Source organism: Castor canadensis, chromosome 7, assembly GCF_047511655.1.
Source record: "Castor canadensis chromosome 7, mCasCan1.hap1v2, whole genome shotgun sequence".
NCBI classification, from domain to species: Eukaryota; Metazoa; Chordata; class Mammalia; order Rodentia; family Castoridae; genus Castor; species Castor canadensis.
This window is the reverse complement of record NC_133392.1, coordinates 145,775,508-145,781,253: the sequence shown is the minus strand read 5'-3', so window position 1 is coordinate 145,781,253 and position 5,746 is coordinate 145,775,508. Positions and strand designations below refer to the sequence as shown.

The 5,746-nt window shown below is 48.8% G+C and overlaps 1 non-coding gene across 1 annotated transcript; it reads right to left on the bottom strand.

Moving 5' to 3' along the window:
• Positions 1-3,460: 3,460 nt before the first annotated feature.
• Positions 3,461-3,593, bottom strand: LOC141425409 (small nucleolar RNA U109). Its single transcript, XR_012450454.1, has one exon. It is a non-coding gene; the product is annotated as a small nucleolar RNA U109 (small nucleolar RNA).
• Positions 3,594-5,746: the final 2,153 nt, after the last annotated feature.

Genomic DNA, 5,746 nt, shown 5'->3' with positions numbered 1-5,746 from the left:
GGAAAGCCGCCAATGGACGCCTGCGGGGCAAGGCCGGACCCTCCCCTCCTGGCCCGCGGCCGAGCCGGGCAGCGCTTGGAGATCACCGCTTGGAGATCGCCCCGCACGGGTGGCACTGCCAGGGTCTGTCCCGCCCCGGGGGCAGCCAAGGCCAGACGGCCCGGCGCCCTGGAAACCTGGGCGCCTGGGGTCTGGTCTGCTTGGGGAGGGGTCCCGAGTGGCTGCGGGAACGGCAGAGAGGCGATGCGCTCGGACGGGGGAGGGGACCCTGACGGCTCCGATCGCTCTCAGATCGGTCTCTGGTCCCTGAGCTTCTCTCGGTCTCTTTTTTCTTTTCTTCTTTTTTTTTTTTTTTTTAGCGCGAAATTGCGTGCCGCGAAATTCAGATCTCCCGCGGAAAATGGAGCGCTTTGATTGGCTGCTGCAACATGTAAGGCTCCACCCCCGGAAAGAACCGGTCTTGGAACGGCAATTGCAACTGGAGCTTCAAGCCTTAAAGGGGCCGCAACACCTGCTGCCCCCCAGCGTCAGCCAGCGCTAGCAGCCGGCGAAACTGAGAACTAGGGTAATTCTGGGATGCAGTGCAGAGATGGCCAGAGCAGCGCACAACACGCAAATGGACACGGATTTCCTGGAGGTGGGGGAGGGGGACATTTTGGGGGCAGAGTCGGGACTCAAGCCTAGACTCTGCAGTGCATTTTCCAGGACACAGGGCCTATAGCGTTGCTTAACTAAATTATATGCATTTATATCCCTTTTCCCATTAAAATGAAAGCCAGGAAGCTGTTCCTTTACTTAGAAGGTGGGCTAGGGGCAGAGCCTAACATTTATACCCCTTTGTAGGAAAAAACCTAACATCTATTGAGTGCCTACTGTATGCCAAGCACCATATTAGATCATTACATGTGTTGTTTTGTTTAATTTATTTCAACAATCCTGGGAAATGGGATGATGATCCCCGTGATAAAGTTGGAGAGTCAGAGGCGAGGTAAATTGCCCAAGGTCAGATTTGCTGATTTGAGAATTGACAATCAGATTTTGGGACACTCCAGCTCTGGAGCCCTTGTTTGTTTCCAGTCCAAGGTTCCTCCTGGATGGTCCTGAGCTTGGCCCTCCCCTTTGCAGGCAAATCCACTGTGCTGAGTTCTGCCATGTGCAGCTGTATTACCAGGACCCAATACTCAATAAATATGTGAACATCTCCAGGTTTCTCCTAAACAACCCTTTTGTCACAAAAGCCTGCTTCCCTCAGTCAAAAGACTTACTGTGGATTTTCCATTTACATTCCCCATCTCTCCAGTCTAGACTGCTGTGACCTTGGGTAGTGAGTGTCAGAGCTGCCCTAAGGAGTTGATCTGTTCCAGGTCTGCGGATCCCTGCAGGTGCTGTGTGATTTTTATGGAAGTCTGAGCCCTAAGGAGTCAGCCCTCAGCTAAAGACCTCATCACTCCTTGAGAATGAGGTGGCCCAGACTTGGTCACCAGCATTCCTGGATTCCAACCCAGGCCCAGGCCCTTTACTGTTGACCCCAGGCAAGTTTTTTTTTTAATTCTCTGAACCTTGGTTTTCTCATCTTTAAAACACTTACCTCATAGGATCCTGGGGAAATCTCAAGAGATAATGCATATAAAGCTTTCTGTATGGAACCTGGTTCCTAAGAAGCCTCACAAATTGGCAGCTGTTGCTACATCTCTGAACTTATCTCCAGGACACAGACCCTAGTCTGCATATCTCCCTGGGCCTCCCAGGCCAGCTTAAACCTCACCTCCTCCAAGAAGCCTTCCCTGCCTGCTTCCCCTCAGCCAGAGTGCCTCTTGCTCACTTGTGTTCTGCCTCATCAAACAAGGCTTTGTTTTCATGTATTATAACTTAGGTTGTAAGGCCCTTCCAGGTCTAGGTTACATTGTCCTTTGATGGATTATGGTTCACTTATCTGCCCAGCAAAGAGTAGCAGAAGTTAATGAGATCTGTCTGAAATCAGAAAGTCAGGAAGCCTCCATTAAATCCTGCTTTCTACTTCCTAGCTGAGCAGCCCTGGACAGCTTTTGCTCTGCCTCACTTAATCTCAGTTTCCAGCCATCTGACACAGATAAAGCTATCAGCCGGCCTATTTCCAAGGACATCAGAGACATTATTAGTGGTGATGGTGGTGATGATGATGGCTAATATTTATTGAGAACCTACCATGTGCCAAGCTCCAAGCATTTTACCTTGAACCTCCATTCTGATCCCCACAATGCACCTCTAACACTGCCACTGTTATTATCCCCATTTTACAGATGAGGGAACCTGGAAGGAATTGTGGCAGAGCAGGTTTGGAGGAGAAGCAGGGCCCCAAGGCCAAGGGAGGGAAATGGGGGTGGCAGGGTGGGGCTGAGAGGAAAGAAGGGAGCCAGAGCAAGGGGGCCGAGAGCCAGCTCTCTGTGGTTGAGTTTCGGGCAGCTGGGGCTGGCTCTGGAGTTTCACTGCCTGGGAACTGACGAATTCCTGCAAGAGGTGTGGGCACAGATCTGAAGCCTGTCTCCTTGGGCTTGAATTCTTGCCCCATCCATTCCTAGTGTGATCTCAGTCAGGTCGCTGGACCTCTCTAAGCCTCAGCTCCCTCATCTTCGAAATTAGGATGGCAAAAGTGACCTCTTCTTTCATGGTGGGAACTCAATAAGGTGTTGCATATCCAGTTCTTACAAGGGTGCCAGATGCATAGTAGGTACTTGGTGTAAACACCCAACTGTGCCCTTCACATGCATTTTTTTTTTCTAGTGCTGGGGATAGCCTTGTGCAAGCTAGGTAAGTGCTCTACCACAGAGCCACACCTCCACCCCACTATGTGCATTATTTTGTTAAGACTTCTAACCACCTTATAACACTGGTACAAGAACAGTGAAGCTGAGAAATGTAAAGGTCATGACCAAAGGCTTGTTGAAGATGAACTCGGGATCTGGTCTCAGATGTCTGACTTCCAAGGCACTGAGATGTTTTGGGAAGGAGGCTGTTTCCTACTGATGAGCCAGGGGCCACAGGACTGCCAGCACTGTGGATATACCCCACAACTGGACAAGCAAGGGATGCTCAGGACTGTTTTCTGGATGAGGAGTTTGAGGTATGCAACATTAGCGACCAACAGAGCTGGCAGAGCTGGTCAATCACGAAGCCCCTAGCCCAGCCAGGCCCAGAGAGACTTGGAAAAGTCCCCAACCAACACAAATTCCCATTTTCCCTGGTGTGCCTCAGCCCTGTGTGTCTCCGGTCCCTCCATCCAAAGCCCTGCTTACTAGAACTCAAAATAGTTCATCTAGGCTTCCCAATGGCACAGACCTATTCTGGGCTCCCCAGAACACAGAGAAGCCAATCACAAAGTGGGAAAGAAGGGAGGAAGGCTCTTCCCCAGCTTCTCCTAGTCCACATTAAACACGTATTACTTTGATAACTGGAGAGGGGAAAGGTGTTGTTTTTGTTTTTGTATTGTAGGAGAAACAGACTACAACTCAATCTCTACTGAAAGGTTGGCAGCCCTAAGAAGTCCTTTTTAATGTAGCATACTATAGACACATCCCACCCACAAAGGAATGAGGGGCAAATGTTTCCACATGTGTGTGTGGGGTTGTTTAAAGGAATGGGCTGGAGGATGGCTCAGTGGTAGAGCACTTGCTGGGGTCAAGCCCCAGCACAAGAAAGGAAAGGGAAGGGAAGGGAAAGAAAGGGAGGGAAGAGAAGGAGGAGAGAAAAAGAAGGAAGGAAGGACTGAAGTAAGGAAGGAAGGGAGGGAGGGAAGGAGGAAAGAAGGAAAGAAGGAAGGAAGGAACAAAGGATGGGCTACTTCAGGGAAAAATAATGATGATAACGCTTTTGATGGAAAATTGCTGCAATGTAGGGTCATGGACTTTCCAACAGTTGCCGGCAAGTAGTAAAGTCTGTATAAATGCTAAATACACAAAACTCCAAGTCCTGACAGTCCCTAAACTGTGTGCTCTTGGGAGTATTGTTAACCACTCTGCGCCTCAGCTCCTGCACCTGAGAAATGGGGCCACTGTGACTGTGCATCGTCACTGTGTTGGAGTGGCTCTTGAATGGGATATAATATGGGGTGGCATTGCATCAGCATTCACTGAGAAAGCTGGCCATGTGAATGGACACTTTTCCCAAGCAAATATACAGAGGCGAACAAGCACAGGAAAGGACACTGCATTATTAATCCCTAGGGAAACAACAAAGCCACATTAAGGTGGGCTGGTGGAGAGGCTCTGAGTTCAAATCCAAATACCACAAAAAAAAAGTTATCACTTCATACCCACTGTAATGGTTGTAATAAAAGAGACATAACAAGAGCTGATCAAGATGCAGAGAAATTGGAACTTCCACATTGCTGGCAGGGATGGATATCAGTCAGCTGCTTTGGAAAACAGTTTGTCCTCTTCTCAAAAAGTCACAGAGACACTGTGTGACCCAGCAATTCCACTCCTAGGTGTATACTCAAGAGAACTGAAAAGTTGCATCCACACAAAAATGTGTACACAAATCCTCAACTAACCAGAAGTAGAGATAACCCAAATGCCCTACAACTAATGAATAAATAAACAAAATGAAGTATATCCACACAATGGAACACTATTCAGCCATTAAAAAGGAAAGGATTAAACTGGATGCTGGTGATTCACGTCATTAATCCTAGCTACTTGAGAGGCTGAGATCAGGAAGATCAAGGTTCCAGGCTAGCCCAAGCAAATAGTTCACAAGACCCCATATCCAAAATAACCAGAGTAAAATGGACTGTAGACTGGCTCAAGTGGTAGAGTGCCTGCCTTGCAAATGTAAAGACTTGAGTTCAAACCCCAATCCCACAAAAAAAAAAAAAGAGGAAATGACTGATAGTACTACAACATGAATGAACCTTGAAAGCATGCTAAATGAAAGAAACTGGACACAAGGGACCACATATTCTAGGACTCTGCAGTCTATAAAGACAGAAAGTCTATAGAGATAGAAGCGTCCAGTCTATAGGACAGGAAGTAGACTTGTGGCTGCCAGGGTTGGGTCAGTGTCATTTTACACAGAGAAAAGTGAGGCTCAGAGAAGCCAACGGCCCCTGTCCGCCTATTTCTCTGTGTGACTTTGGACTGGTGACTTCACCTCTCTGAGCCTTCTTTTTCTTGACTATAAAACGATGAACATCCGAGGGCAGCAGTGCAGCTCAGTGAATGTGCTTCCGCAGCGGGCCTGGCCCAGGAGAAGCCTTCAGTACCTGCCTTAATCCCTTCTCCCTTTTCTCCAGCATTTGGATGGAGGCTGCCAGGGTTTAAGGTTAAGGCCGCCCTCTAGAGGTTAACGGTGGCCCTGCCAAAGCCACTGCAACTGTCTTTCTTCTCATCACCAAGGTGACCCCCTGTGGCTTGACTGTGAAGGATCCAGCCCTGCTGGTCAGATTCTTTCCAGATGTTTCCAGACCTTGGAGATGGTTTTCACAGATGCTGGGTCCTGTGGAGGTGGCCTACATGAAAGGAAGGCCATCAGGTTTAGGTCCCAATAGAAGTGTCCAGAGCAATTTGGAGAAGCCTCCCCGCCCCTCCCAATCCATGGAATTATCAGTTAATTCCCTCCTGTTCCTGAGGGATACCTTGAAAGTGCACACCTGACCTTGTCACTCTGTAATTTAAGGTCTATCAAGCAGCTCTCCACCGTGACCTGGCTACCTCCACCTCCCGTCTCCTCCACTCCTCGGCACCTTCACACACTTTTCCCAGTCCATCTC